A 15353-nucleotide genomic window follows, 5' to 3' on the forward strand; every position below is an offset into this window, starting at 1 on the left:
TCGGTTCACTTGGCTACCTCCTCCTCCTCCGCTGTACCTGTTTGCTGTGGTGTTCCCCAGGGATCTGTGCTAGGCCCTACCCTGTTCTCACTGTATATGCTTCCTTTAAGTGTCATTTTGGAGAAATACCACATTGCCTTTCACTATTATGCCGATGACATCCAGATCTATTTTGAGCTGAATGATGATCTAGCTATGTCCGTGAGTAACTTTCGAGAGTGCATGTGCGAGGTCAAGCAATGGCTTCTGGCAAATTTTCTTATCCTTAACGATAAGAAAACTGAAATTATGATCTTTGGCAGTGACGCTCTTCGTGCCAAACTTCATGATGCTTTTGGTTTTCTCACTAGTTCTTTCCCTGACACTGTTAGGAATCTGGGTGTGCTACTTGACAGCTCATTTAAACTTGACAAACAAGTATCTGCTGTCGTTAGATCTAGTTTCTACCAACTTCGCCTTATTTCCAGGGCCAAACATTACATCCCGCACAATGACTTGGAAAAGCTTATCCATGCCTTTGTTACGTCACGACTAGATTACTGTAATTCACTTTATTATGGTCTCCACTCGAACCTTTTACATAGATTACAGACAGTCCAGAATGCCGCTGCACGCATTCTAACTAAAACTAGGAAGTTTGCTCACATCACTCCCGTCCTTGCTGATCTGCACTGGTTGCCTGTGAAATTTCGTATTCAATTTAAAATTCTGTTGTTTACTTTTAAAATTACTAATAACACAGGGCCAAGTTATCTTAAGGAACTCTTAAATTCATATCTTCCTACGAGGGCCTTAAGATCCTCCTCACAGTCATTGTTGGTTCAGCCCAGATCTCGCTTGAAGTCTAGAGGTGATCGAGCGTTCGCTCTAGCTGCACCTGAGCTGTGGAACAGTCTCCCGATTGGCATCCGGGCGTCTGATTCTATTCAATCTTTTAAATCACGGCTTAAAACATATCTGTTTGAACTTGCTTTTTCTACCAGTTAATTTCTCGCCTTGCTTCTAGTGTGTTGTTCTAATGTTCTAATGTGTCTGGTTGTTTTGCGTTGTCCTGTGCTGTCAATGTTTTCCATCACTGTGTTTGATGGTTCAGCTTTACAGCTTTACTCTGCTATAGCTCTGTGCTATAGTTTATTCTTATTAGTGGTTTTTACCTGTGAACATAATCTCACACTTATATGACTCTGACGTTATAGTCTTAATTATTTTATTATTTTATTGTTGCGTTGCCTATGTCCTCTATCACTGTGTATGATGGTACAGTTCTCTTTGCTACAGCTGTGTGCTATTGACTGTTCCTATTAGTGGTTTTTACCTGTGAACATAATCCCACACCTATATGATTCTGATGTTTTAGTGTAAATCATTTTATTGTTTTATTGTTTCATGTAAAGCACTTTGGCATGCCCCTGGCTTTTAATGTGCTCTATAAATAAAGATTGTTGTTGTTGTTGTTGTTGTTGTTGTTGTTGTTGTTGTTGTTGTTGTTGTTGTTGTTGTTGTTGTTGTTGTTGTTGTTGTTGTTGTTGTTGTTGTTGTTGTTGTTGTTGTTGTTGTTGTTGTTGTTGGTGGTGGTGTGTGTGTGTGTGTGTGTGTGTGTGTGTGTGTGTGTGTGTGTGTGTGTGTGTGTGTGTGTGTGTGTGAGTGTGTGAGAGAGAGACATTGTGCAGATAACAGGGTGACACAGAAAGCACCTGACATACCTGAAGGCATTAATGTACAGCCACGGATGGGAAAGTAGTGAAAACTAAAATAAGGACATCTACCTGTACAACTTTTTAAACTAGCTGCAAACATTGCAATACACTGTTAAAACAAACCCAAACTGTTGGACTAAACAGCAAAAATCTGTTACCCGTAGAGTAAACCAACAACTTAATCAACTGTTGTTCTTCCAGCCAAGAGGAGGAGCGTAGCTTTCTCACCACGGGTATCTGATGGAGCCCTAGAGGTGGAAACCAGCCCACAGTATAATGTAGCTTACAGGAGAAAACTGAATGACAGACGCATGGGTTTGGAGCTCATGTGTGTGTGTGTGTGTGTGTGTGTGTGTGTGCATGACTAAGCTAACCCTGTGTGCAAAGATGGTGAAGTGTCTTGGCTTTAGATTATGCAGCTATAGACCACAGGCTGCTGCATCTCCATCCAGAAACCACCTCCCAGCTGCACCACGTGGTGCCAAAGTCATCGCGCTCCAGCGTGTTCCTCCCAGCTGCACCATCCGTGGCCAAAGTCATCACACTCCAATATGGGCCTTCTGGATGCAGCATCTAATGCCAAACATATCAAAACACAACATGGGCTTTCAGCTCGACCATCTTAAGACTCATTTCAATCCAGTGAGTACCCTCCAGCCGTCCATCTGTGTGTGAAAATACATTTTAAAAAATTCAGTGCACCTCACACAAAAGGAAGAATAATTTAACGCAGTCCTAATCCTCCATTTGATCCAAAAGACATAAAAATACCATTTCATCTGTGCCATCTCCAGCCAGACATACTTCAGTAATTACTAGCATTAAATTTTCGTCTCAGTTTCACCATCTGAGGACAAACGTGTCATCGCTGCGTGTCTCGGTACCACCTGAGGCCAAACTCATTGCAGTTTAAATTGCATATCTGTTTCTTATCTGCTAACATTTTTCTGGTTTCTGTTCAGTGTCTGTTTATTCTCTTTGATTTGGTGTAATTCAGATTTCATTTTCTCCATAAAGAGAACTTGTCCCTCTGGGCGTTAAACACTCAGCATCTGAACAATAAAGCTCCACTTGTACCTTCAGGCGGTCCAATGCAACGCCAAATAAAAACCCACTATCGTCCATGTGAGTCAGTGGAAGACAAATCAAAGGATTCTGTGGGTCTGTGGTCTGAGGGAGAGTTTGTGTTGTACGCTCTTCCTCCTACACGAAGAGTTTTGATTTATTTTTGGCTTACAATTTAACCCCAAAACATGATTTTTTGCTTTTATTTAAAGTTTAAAAGATCTGGAGAAAAAAAAGACTTTAACTTGTGAATAATCCAAATGTTGACAGAGCAGTTGCTCTGTGTAAACCTCCCACTAGGTGCTTGGAGTGTAGGAGGGACATATTTTAAAGTTGCTGAGTGAACACTGACAATTTGTTGCTGTCCACTGTGCTGGACAATTGGACTCATTGCTGAAACTCTATATGAACTCAGTCCACACACGATGACCTGCAGGTCTGCCTTTACTGTTTAATCACAGCTCCACTCGACAACAACAGGCTTTGTTTATCGGTCAGCTTTGTTAACAGAGATTAAAGACTGTCAGTGTGGAAAACAAAGGCAGCTGTGGGCACTCATTCAAACAGAAGTTTGAATTTCTCTAAAATCCTACATGCACATCCAAGCCAACTATGAAAAACAGCAAATATGAAGCGTGTTAAAGCCTATTGTATATGCTGTGTATGCTCCAAATATAGAGTTATAGTTTGTGTACAATCTGTTAAGAAAAAATAAAGAAAAGAAACATCAGGGAACCACTCGTGACATGTTCTTTGGCAGCATGAGTACTTTCACTGAGGTTTATTTTGACTCCCATAAACTAAAGCAGCGTCAATAGACAATAGAAAAATACAGACTTATCCACAAACAGCTGGAGTTCATCGGGTACTAATCCATGAAGATGACTATTGTTATTGTGCTGTTATTGGACGTAGTGTCATTGGCACTTTATATTACAGCTTGAATAATATAATAATAAGAAGAGAAGAGGTAACATTAATACATTACCAAGGTAATGTAACCAAGTAACAGCTTGGCACTGATCTTGTTACTGGCTGAGTAGTATTAGACTATATTTTAAATAAAATGACATGTTGGTAATAATCTCCTATGTTTGTAAATATTTGCACACTAACACTGTATACAGTTAAAATGATTCCTACATTATGGACAAACATTCTCCTTTGTTTGAAAACAAAAAAGTGAATATTATATAGGGTTGGGTATTGATAAGATTTTCATGATTCCGATTCCATTTTCGATTCTGTTTAACGATTCGATTCTTTATCGATTCTTTTTAAAAAAGGAGAACACTAAGTTCGATTAGCTCAGAACTTTGTTTTATATCTTCTCTTTGAACAAGAAAGAAATTTAGGAGTAACATGGCCTTACAAACCCAACAGTGAGATCGTAAGAGATCCAGCCTACGGCTCTTCAATGGGGTGTCACAGGGTCCCCAGGAAAAAAAAAATTGTAAATGTAAAATAATAAAATAAATATTCTTCTGTAGCAATAACACATGAATATCCAGTAATGTCCCTGCCTACAATTAAACACATTCACTTACTGAAAATCATCTGCTGTGGCAAATGGGTGCAAGCCTTTGACCACAAACTGAGTCACTGCTCGGTGACATTCGTCTATCCTGGCCTGAAAGGAGACGCTACCGGTAGACTGCAGCGAGAACTGCCAGCATCTGAGCCAGACTCTGTCTGTCTCATCATGATCACCTAAATGCACAGTAATGGCAGGTTTGTAATAAGGCAGGTCGCGCTAACATAATATGCACTGTTAGTTGATTATTTACCTGCCGCATTAATGGGAGAGGACGTGCAAACGTTACCGCTGCTGCTGGTTGAGATTCACGAGTCCAGAATTAAAAACACGACATTCATTTAAGGTTATCGTGTGTTTTGTGAGCACGTGCTTTTGCATATTCGTAGTGTTTCCTCCCTTAAATGAAATATCTACTTTGCAAGTATTGCAAGTTGCCCTGTTGTCATCCGTTCTCGTAAAGTATAACCAAACTTTTGAGCATTTGAGCCGCTTAGGCGCCGTGTTTCCTGCCAGGTAAATGACGCTCCGCAATGTGGTGACATCATTCGGGGCGACTGGAATCGATAAGGGAATCTTTTGCAAAAATGGCAAACACTTCCAAGGAATTGAAACAGTGGGAACCGGTTCTCAACAAAAACCTGTTTTCGATACCCATCCCCAATATTATATGTTTGATTCTGTGGCTTCTTATGTGGAAAATGCAAAAATGCCTGAGTGCTGAGTGGAGGAATAATAATAATAATAATAATAATAATAATAATAATAATAAAGACTGAGCATGGCGGGTATGGCTATATTACTTCACAAAAAAAAAAAAAAAACCCAGAACGAAAAAGTAAGCTTAGCATGAGGAAAAGACACACGGAGAGAAAATGATGCAGAGACTAAAAACTTTAAAATCTAAACTCCAAACAGAGCAGCACCATGACACAGTGTAAAATTCTTTCCTGACATTTAGATGGAAGCTAATGTTTGCTCATTGTTTCACTGTGAAAATCGTTCAAAGACAAACAATTGTGAGCTAATTAATTAAAAGTAGATTCAATTAATTTTCCCTGAATGCGTTCGGGAACCAGGTTGAGCGTGAAAAGTACAAAGTTTTCATTGCCAACCAAGAATACTTTAATAATCACTAAGGAAATTATGTGGGTCACAGTTGCTTCAAATCAGTAACAGTAACAGACTAAACTAATTAAACAATATGTTACAAAGTTTACAAATTTAAGAAATAGCACTAATATATACAAGTCGCTCAATCATAAATATCAAGAATATTAAAGAGGTGAAATATATATGGTTGATATTTGACTCTAACCTGTGAAACTTTATCATCTGTTATTTTACTGGAGAGCATGTAAAGGGTGTAACTATTGCAGTGTGCTTTGGAGTTGTACAGGGAGGCAGAGGCAGGACTGATGTCCTGTGTCGTTCAGTGGTGCATTATGGGTAAGCTCAGTCTCTCATTGAGCGTGCTCCTGTGACTGGCCAGCATGTCATGGAGTGGGTGGGAAGTATTGTCCAGCATTGTCCTTATCTTAGACAACGTGCACCTCTCAGACATCACCTTAAGGGAGTCCAGCTCCATCCCCACAACATTAGTGGCCTCGTGATCAGTTTATTGGGTCTGTCGGCATCTGCAACCCTCAACCTGCTGCCCCAGCATGCAACAGCATAGAGGATGGCACTGACCACAACAGACTCAGATGTTGAAAGACCTCAGAGACGACTCTGTACCTTCCTCAGTGGTGTTTTTAGCTCAGTCCAGTTTATTGTCTGTGTGTACTCCGAGGTCTTTATAGTCCTCCACATCAACCCCCTGCACTAAAAAAATGTTCAAGGGTTTCCGGTCTGAGCTGCAGATGATTCTGCTCACACCAAAGAGTCAACCACAGCCCAGTACTCTCTTTTAGCCACGGGCAAACCTTAAACATGCCGCTTTATCCATGCGTGATGTGCTTGCCATGCCCGTGGTTTTCCCTAACCATGGAGACAGTGGTTTAACAGGCTTTTATGCAATTTGAAAAATAGTAATGAGTTCTATTAATAAGATGCAAACATAAAAATGTCTCAGAAAATAAAATGGCCTCTTATGTTTCTGGCTCACTAACTTCATCACCATTCACTTCCTTCATTTAATAGAAATGCCATTTCACAAACTCTTTACATCAGCAATAATAGCGCTGATAACTGCGCTGGAAATTGGTACAAATGGCAATATTTGTAAAGATGGCAGGTCTAATTCTGGACTGTCCTAATCTACAATAAACTATCAGAGAGATTTATGGGTAATAAAAACTGTCTCCTGTGACTAAACCTCACAAAGTAATAAAAGTCCATCTCTGCACTCTCCTAATATACGAAACCCAAATTTAATACACTTGTCAGAAGCACTGATAAAGCTCTCAGAGAAAAGGCCGCCCCTCAGCAAAGTCCATACAAATTCAACAGGCTGGAACTTAAAATTTAGACATACAATTATAATCTTATCAAAGTGCAATTACAGAGATTGTGTAACATCTATCCACATCACCATATGCTCCCACTTCTTGGTTGTAACAGGTCAAAATAAAAGAAGCTCGCACACACTGCTGCGTGAAGACAGACCTGGGAATCACACGCAGTGACGTGCTACATATTTCATTGTCATAATTAAATGTTTGCTTTGCTACTTCTAATCACTGCGTGCATTAACATGCACATAATAATTCAATTATGGACAATAATTAGAGTGAAGCATTACTCCAATCATGCGGCTTCTGTTAAATATAATTAATTATATATCTTCTTTATATATCTAGCACCCAAACTGTATGCATGGTCGTTTGTGTCTGAATTTCTCTCTCACACACACACACACACACACACACACACACACACACACACACACACACACACACACACACAATCGTGTTTTCATATCTTTGTGGGGACATCTAATTGACATAATGCTTTCCCTAGCAGATTAACCCTCAGCCTAAACCTAAGCATAACCTAATTGAGACCCTGACACTAAAACCACATTTTGAGTCTGAAAAATGCCTTCAAACTCATGGGGACCATAATTTTGTCCCCATAAGGACTGTTGGTCCCCACAAGCATAGCAAACATCCAACTTTTGGTCTCCACAAAGATATGTAAACACACACGCACACACACACCTGGGTGTGTTTGTGCGATTATGTGACTGCAGTGTGACAGTGCAGCAGCTGATGACTAGAAGCTGGGGCAAAAGAGGGGACATGAGACGTGTGTGTCCTCAAATCAATCTGACAAGCATACCTGCACACACACACACTCGGATTGTTTTGCTCTCGCGTTCACATCCAGTAAAATCACCTCTAACTGCAGTGGACAGGTGGCCCTTTTAAACTCCTACTCACTTTCTCTGCACTCTCATTCACACAAACACATCAGGCGACAGCGCTGCCAACTCCTGTGGACAGCTAGCCTTTTTAATTCACACTTTGACACACACGCGCGCACCAAAATGTTGACCAAAACAGACCCGAGTGCCAGGAACAGTGCGCGGGCTCTGCTGCTCTGGACACAGCTAACCATGTGTAAGATGTAAGTATCGCTAACAGCAGGAGACAGGTGTTTTTTTCCTCTGCATCTGTGTCTGCTTGTGTGTAAGACACTCTTGACAAAAAAAGGTGCAAATAACCACCGTGGACAGGTATCTTTGCACCCTTTCTGTCGCTTGCTGTAAATGTACGCTTACCTCGACGTTTGTGTGTCGCACGTTTTTCCCCACCTTTGTTCATACATGACTCAAAGACGTCAGACAGTGTTGCTGGCTAACACACCCTGATACTGAGCCTTTTTTAACAGTTTGTTCTGATGAGTCACATCTGTGCAGTTCTACCAAAATTCCACCCTATTCAAAGCCTATATAAGACATGAGCCTACTGTCAAGCATGATTACTTAATATTAGTATACATATAAAAACAAAACAATAGCTTTATTGGTGCAATATATAGACACTTAATTCCACACAGACAATGAGTTCACAAAACCAGAAACGAAAGCACAGGAAACTGTGACTTAACATAACCACCAGCTACACCTGACATCCAACCTTTTTGATTTACTTACAACAGAGCTGCGGTCCCCAACCCCCGGGCCCTGGACCAGTACTGGGCTGCAAGAGTTCATGTGAAAGTTATTCATTTTTATCGTTAACATGGTTTCCCTGGGTCTACCGGTACCGGCTTGTTGTATTTATCCAGGTCCAAACTCCGTGAAAATATTGTCGGACACAAAAAAGGTTGGGTACCGCGGGAATTGAAAATATAATTTAAAAAAAACATCAAATGTTCAAACTGAGAAAATGTAAAATTTTACAAAAACACACGAGCTCATTATGAATCTAATGGCAGTCCCAAGAAAGTTTGGACAGGGCCGTGTTGTTTCCCGCCGTGTAGCATCCCCTCCTTCTTTTTAACAACAGCCTGTAAACATCTGGGAACTGAGGAGACCAGCTGCTGGACCTTTGTGAACATGACCATTTAGTTTAACTGTGCTGTTAAGCTAAATGGTCATTAACATATCAGGGCCCGAGGAGTAAACAGACACCAGGCGTTCACGCCAAACACAATCAGGATTTGAGGTTAAAGCCTCTCAGCTGCTGCAGCTCCATTTGTGAACTGATCTGCCAACAGATCCTCGGTGGCTTTAAATCTGAGTATTTGTGGTCTTTGCTCTCTTTCTTTTCCTTGTGTCTTGTGTCTATATTTGGCTCCTCACTACAGCCATGACAGATTCAACATTAAAATGTCATCTCAGTCTCCTTAAAAAGCAAGGTTCTGCAGTGACACCTTGGGTCTTGGCATTCATGTAGATTTCCTTACAGTCACCCATGTGATTGTAAGTGACTCACTTAACAGAATAATGTATCCAACTACAACACAAAGAGACTTGTCTGATTTGTGAGAAACACAACAAAGAGGCCAAGATATTCCAGTAAAGAGATCCCAATCCCATGTGCCGAAGCAAGCTTAATCCACAGCGGCAACACCATCCACCCTACAGGACAGAGCAACTATTTTTGTATAGGTAGCTGTAACTGATAATGTTATTAGTCTTTTTCTTCTCCTCTGTCTATTTTTACTGTATAATTTTTGTAACACCTTCCTGGTCACTTCAGGCTGCTTTAAAAAGATAATATAACTACAGACAGCAGACGTGATGCATGAGCATCAAAAGTCCAGGTGCAACACACAGGAAATAAATTTGTATGCGACACCAGGTAGAGATCCTGTGTGGTTTGTTCTGTCATTTATGCATGACCGAGCTTGTACTTTCATCCATTTCCCAGAAAACATTTTTACCAAATGTTCTTATCACGAAAACAAAGCAAAGAGGAAGAATGCATCAGATAAGAGAGCTCAGAGCCTGACTCACAGGTTGCAAAGTGTGGGTATAAGCCTGCGCTGACCTCCCTTCATCAGTTGTGCATTACTGTTCGCTAAATTCCCTTCTGCCTCAGGAAGCAACGAGAACAACATCCAAGCTAGCAGTCCACACATAGAAAACCACAGCGCAGACATGCAGCTTTTAACGTCTGTTTTCCTGTATTTTCCATTTTGAGACAGTGGAGTAAAATTTCACTGTGACATGATTTTCCATCCTGGACATGAGGTCGACCAGGATTAGAAGCTCAGCCGGTCAGACCTGGTCTGATGGAAATCCTTTAGCTAGTCTGCTGGCTTTGGGGGCTGCTCAATTCCGATTTTTGATCAAATCCGATTTTTTTGTCTGCTTGTTCACACTACAAATAAAATGCGACAGCAAAAGCGTTCAGTGTGAACCCTCAAAGCGGCCGCATGTACAAAAGAAGACGTCACACACAACAGGCTCTGTTTAGACCCAGAGCAAACAATATTGTTTGACTAATGGCCCTTAATATAAAGACTTCGGACTTTACGTTTCCCAATTTTTGCTTAAAGTTATTTTGTTATTTATATAATAATGTAAATAACGTAATGATTATCCTTATATCTGTTTTAGAGGAGCGGTGCTTCAAAGGATAGTTGCAGATTTCTGTCAGAATCTGCAACTATCCTTTGAAGCACCGCTCCTCTAAAACAGCAATAAGGATCACGAAAGTGACCCAGATCGGATTTGAAAATATCGGATTTGTGCCGTTGACACTGTCATACCATGATCGGATATGAGTCGCATAGGGTCGGATTTGATTTGCAGGGTGAACGTAGCCTAAATGAGGCAGGTTGAATCTTCTTGCATTTTAAGCATGCGCAGGACTGGAATGTAAGTGGTTTTGGCCGTTTCAATGTGAACAATGTGAAAATGGTAGCGGAGCGCTTTCAGACAAAAATGCTGTTTTCAAATCTGTCCGGGCTAATGTGGACGTAGACTTATTCAGCACCGCCACCAGTTGTGTTGATTGTAATTGCCGAGTGTGTCATTAGACATCAGGATCAGTCATTAGACAAATGACTGATCCTATTTTTCCTCATGTACTCAAAGTCTGCTGTAAATACTCGGTAGAGCCCCAAATATTCCCACCACTTTAACAGAGCTGTTTTTCGAGTTTCAGATCATCTTAAAAGTCTAATTGTTTTCTTTTTTGTTGAAGGTTAATCACCACTGACAAAGTAGTTTTCTTCAAGCAGCATTTTATCCTTTTTCAAAAAAGAACATTGATTTCCTGTTTCTAATGCTAATTATGCATAAGGCTGGCATATTCTCACAAAGGACTGCTGAAAAAGAATTTCTGCAGTGCTAACTAAAAACATTAAGAGGATCCACCATGATCCTCTTAATGTCTGCCAGATGGATAAACCGGAGCTGAAATCAGTCAAAGCCTGTGCTTTAAGTACAAGTCCTCGAATAAATCTTATTGAATTATTCTTATCTTGGAAATGTTCAAATCCCCATTCAACAAACACCACCTACAAAGTGTTTAAGTTTATTCCAACATATGTATTTCCAAAGGTTCCTGAAACGAGACAAAGGAGTTAAAAATGGAGCCTCTGATGTCAAAGCACTGAAAGCTGCACTGCAAAGCAGGATTTTGTCTTTGGGGTTAACCTGAGGTTTGTCGTTCACTCCTTGCAGGGATGCATTGCCATGGTAACTTAAGCTGCCAAGCTAACATGCTGTTGGCTGCAAACAGTTTTTACGTTTGTGTTTTTATATTTATTTTTTTCTTGCTCTCATTAAACACTGGTTTTAATAACTCAAATTAAATCTGTCTATTAAACATTACATTTAAACAGATTGTGATCCATCAAATTGTTCTGTATCTTAATGTTAGAGCAACTGATATTAAAGCACATAATCGGCAAAAGCAGATTTTCTCTTTGTTTATAAAGGAAGCTCTGCTGCCAGCACTGTAACTGTAACAGTGATTGGTCAGACACCAATGCTACACTTTTCATATGAGCTCAAAGGGACATTGGGATAACCTGGTTTATCTTGGCGAGCTGACAAACAGCTTCCTGTGACGGTTTGCCCTTATCTTACCTGATTACTAACCCTGATGTGGCAATCAGGATAAAGATATGTTGGGAATGATAAATCAAAAAGTCTGTGTATAAAAGAGAAACGCAGTCAGCATTTAGAGTTGGAAGGAGACTTCATGTATCGGAAGTGTTGGCAGGGAAGTGAAAGATAACTAAAGGAAAAGTGGTCTTATCTGCAATGCATTTACATGCGTGTGTGTGTGTGTGTGTGTGTGTGTGTGTGTGTGTGTGTGTGTGTGTTTGTGTTTGTGTTGCATAGGCTTGCAGAGCCGGTGGGAGTTTTCCAGGCTGGAAGCTGTCGCTACTTGACACGACAGTGCTGTGATAACTACTAATGAGGACACAGGAGAGAACATGTTATTAGACTCAAAATAAACACATCAATACGCAAACATCCTGCTGACAAAATGAAAGACAGACACACATACATGTATTTGTTCCCAGAAAGCACTGTGAGAATTTTCCCATCATAAAAATAACAAAGCAAAAAAAGAACAAGCGAGTGGATAATCCCACTCGACACACTAATGCAGCTACCACCAGTGCGCTAGCCGAGCTTTAATTCAGGTTAAGCTATGTTCATGAAAGCTTGTACCAGGGGACACAGTTTTCTTCTTGCTATGAATAAAACAGCATCTTCTTTAACTGTGGGCTACCTCGGGGAAATTAGAAAACACTGAGTACTGCTCGAGGTCAACCTTGATTTTTTTCAATGAAAACTGTGAGAAAAATGTTTTGGATCAAAATGCATTTAAAATGAATTTAAATATAACAAGGTTTTACAAGGTTTTGTTAGTAAATACAATTTAAAATTGCATTTAAAAATGTTCACAACTGGATAAAGTACTCAGATTTATTCCACATGTGTAAAACCTTTTTGCTTTGTTTCTCAAAAACCAGGAGTGTGTGAAGCATGAATGCACTGCTCAATCAGGATGTCCTACATTTCAGTTCATACAGAGAACTTAGAGTTGCAATACAAAGCTAGAAATTCTGAGAAGTGTGAAGGACTTTATTTTGTACAACTTTCCTCAGCTAATTATATATATGAAACATGTCACTGTATTTGTGTTTCAGACATTATAATTATGTTGTTTTCTTTTTCTTTCTTTGTTCTCTGTTCCCATGTATACTCTACTTTTCCTGTCACATGTTTCATGTCACCCTCGTCTCTATATTCCCCATGTTTCCCCAGTGACTGTTAAGCCTGCGTGTCTTGAGTTTTGATCTGTGTGTTTTCCGTTTGATTTTTGTAGTCCTTGTCCTGTGTGCAGTGTATCTAGTCTTGCCTCCCCTTGTCTCTTTATGTCTGATTAGTCCCAGCTCTGTTTCCACCTGTTCCCCATTCTCTCTTCCTGCTTGTTTTAAGCCCTGTGTTTGTTTGTCTTTTTGTCTGTTTTTGTGTTGCACGCTGACTGTGCTGTGTTTTTTCTCTCCGTGTGCCTAATCATCTCCTAGCTCTCAATTCCTGGTCTATTTTCTAGTGTTTTAGTTTTAATTTCTTGTTTATAGTTTAGTTTTGTATTTGATGTGAAGTGTTTCCAGTAATAAAGCTGCCATTTCCAGTTATTCCTTCGTTTTGAGTCCTGCATATGGGTCCTCATCCTGCCTGCCACACAGCGAAACATGACAGTATAAAACAGTAAACATTTACCGACTGTGTGTATTCCCCCTCTTTCTACTTTGAAGTCTTAATAAACACATATTTATTTGTAAATGATGATCCATTCAGTGACACAGGTTTTTAAAAACGAAATACAAGAGTAACCCAAATATGAAACTTTAAAACCAGGACTATCCGGTCATTAGCTGTTTCCAGGTCCAAACTCCGCTTCAGGTCCCAAAGTCAAACGAACACTGTGACATCACTGAGAGTTACAAACTGTCTGAATTCTTTCATCTGTAATAAATGATCAGTGTTGCTGCTCTACCAGGTGTAACAATTAAGTTTAACATCCAGGCATCCATGAAAACAGGATTTATCAAGTTTAACAGATCAGGGAGTTCGATTCCTACACAGTGTTCAAAAGTGTTAAATTTTTTGGTGTTAATAGTCTCCTTGCAAAAGTAGAGTTAATTTTACTCTAAGCAGAGTCACATTCATTTAATGTAACTCTGAGGTGTAAAATGATAGTAGTTAAAATCGAGTGTTAAAAATGAGTGTTTCTCTGTCAAATCTGGAGGTGTTACAATGGAAACATTAACTCTTGACCTCTTAACTCTGAACTCCGACAGGGGCTATGACACCAACAGAGTAAATTCACAGACTCCGCCCCCAGCACGGCTCCAATCGAAGCTGAAGTGAAGCCGTTTCAGAACATTTTGCTCTACATATTTGAGTTGTTTGCCATGCTTGGTAAGTCATTCTTTCAAAGATTGTTTCAATTATTATTAGCTTTTACTTCTGTGGCTCTTTGGAGTTGAGACAAAGCTGTGTGAAAGGCATTAGCCATGTTGCTCGCTGATAGCATAATATTCTGTTTTAGCTAGCTGAAAGGTATTGTTTGCGGGCAAATACCACAGCCATGAAAAAAAGCTTGCATGTGAATTTTCAGTCAAACTTTTGGTCAAATACACCTAAAACAATGTCTAGAATGTGAAATGTTGGTATAATGGTGCTACTTGAAGCCTGAAAACGATCGCCCATAAAAAAAAAAACGAGCAAACAGCAGTAGCAGACGTCCTGACTGGATTCTACGGTAGCATAGATCCCTCCAGAGTTTTGTGCACACAGTTTAGGTAAAAATGAAAAAGGTTGAGGTTTTACATTTAGTTCAGTATTACCTGTTGCCTGTGTCCTTGTCTTTTGGGAAAATACTTTACACAAGTAATGGCTCAAAGAGGATTCCTTTTTTTTTTCTGTGCTGCAATTGTTTACTGGATTATTTGTGCCATTAATTAGTGTCAACTAATTTTTATTCAATCTCCGCACAGGATATGCTTGTGAAGATGGAATATGGGGGAGAGCAGAAGTGCGTTGAAGTTCCACAAAGGGATTAATGAAGGACATGCATATTGTATTGAAGAAATAAGTGATGAGAATGCTGTTATTTGCATTTACCAGCTCACCTATGTCAGACCTTTTGATAAACACAATTCTAATGAAAGTGAGAACATGTATACTGTTACATCTTTCAGAAAATGTTTTGAAATTGTGGTGCACAGTTCAGAATAAATGTTTTTCAAAAACCATTGCATCTTTTTAGTAAATGTTTATTTCCAAAAGAAATTTCTAGAAGTTCAGAACAGTAAAATTCCTGCTTTTTAGAATGAATTAGAAGATAACTCTTACGTAGTTAAATTAAAATACTCTTTGAGAGTTAATATATAAACTCTTTACACCAAGTGTTAAATTATCAACTCCAGACAGATTTGGTGTTTAACACTAAATCAGAGTTAACGTACCAACTCTCCAAAAAGAGTTAAATTAACACTCTCTGGTGTGGACCCATATAGACACTTTAATAGTGTTGAAATCAAATCCGACAGTGTTAATTTGGACATGCTGGATTTGCTGTGTAGTTTCCATCTAAGCATGATATAGCATGTTCTGACTGAGGGATTTC

At 39.7% G+C, this 15353-nt stretch overlaps 1 long non-coding RNA gene across 1 annotated transcript; it reads left to right on the forward strand.

Annotated features, from left to right (window-relative positions):
• Window positions 1-14026: 14026 nt before the first annotated feature.
• On the forward strand, window positions 14027-14979 carry LOC146694668 (uncharacterized). Its single transcript, XR_014923894.1, has 2 exons — window positions 14027-14143; window positions 14722-14979. It is a non-coding gene; the product is annotated as an uncharacterized LOC146694668 (long non-coding RNA).
• Window positions 14980-15353: the final 374 nt, after the last annotated feature.

Source organism: Copadichromis virginalis, linkage group LG14, assembly GCF_057382275.1.
Source record: "Copadichromis virginalis isolate Kocher_CV1m ecotype Utaka linkage group LG14, C_Virginalis_male_GT1.1, whole genome shotgun sequence".
Taxonomy (NCBI): Eukaryota; Metazoa; Chordata; class Actinopteri; order Cichliformes; family Cichlidae; genus Copadichromis; species Copadichromis virginalis.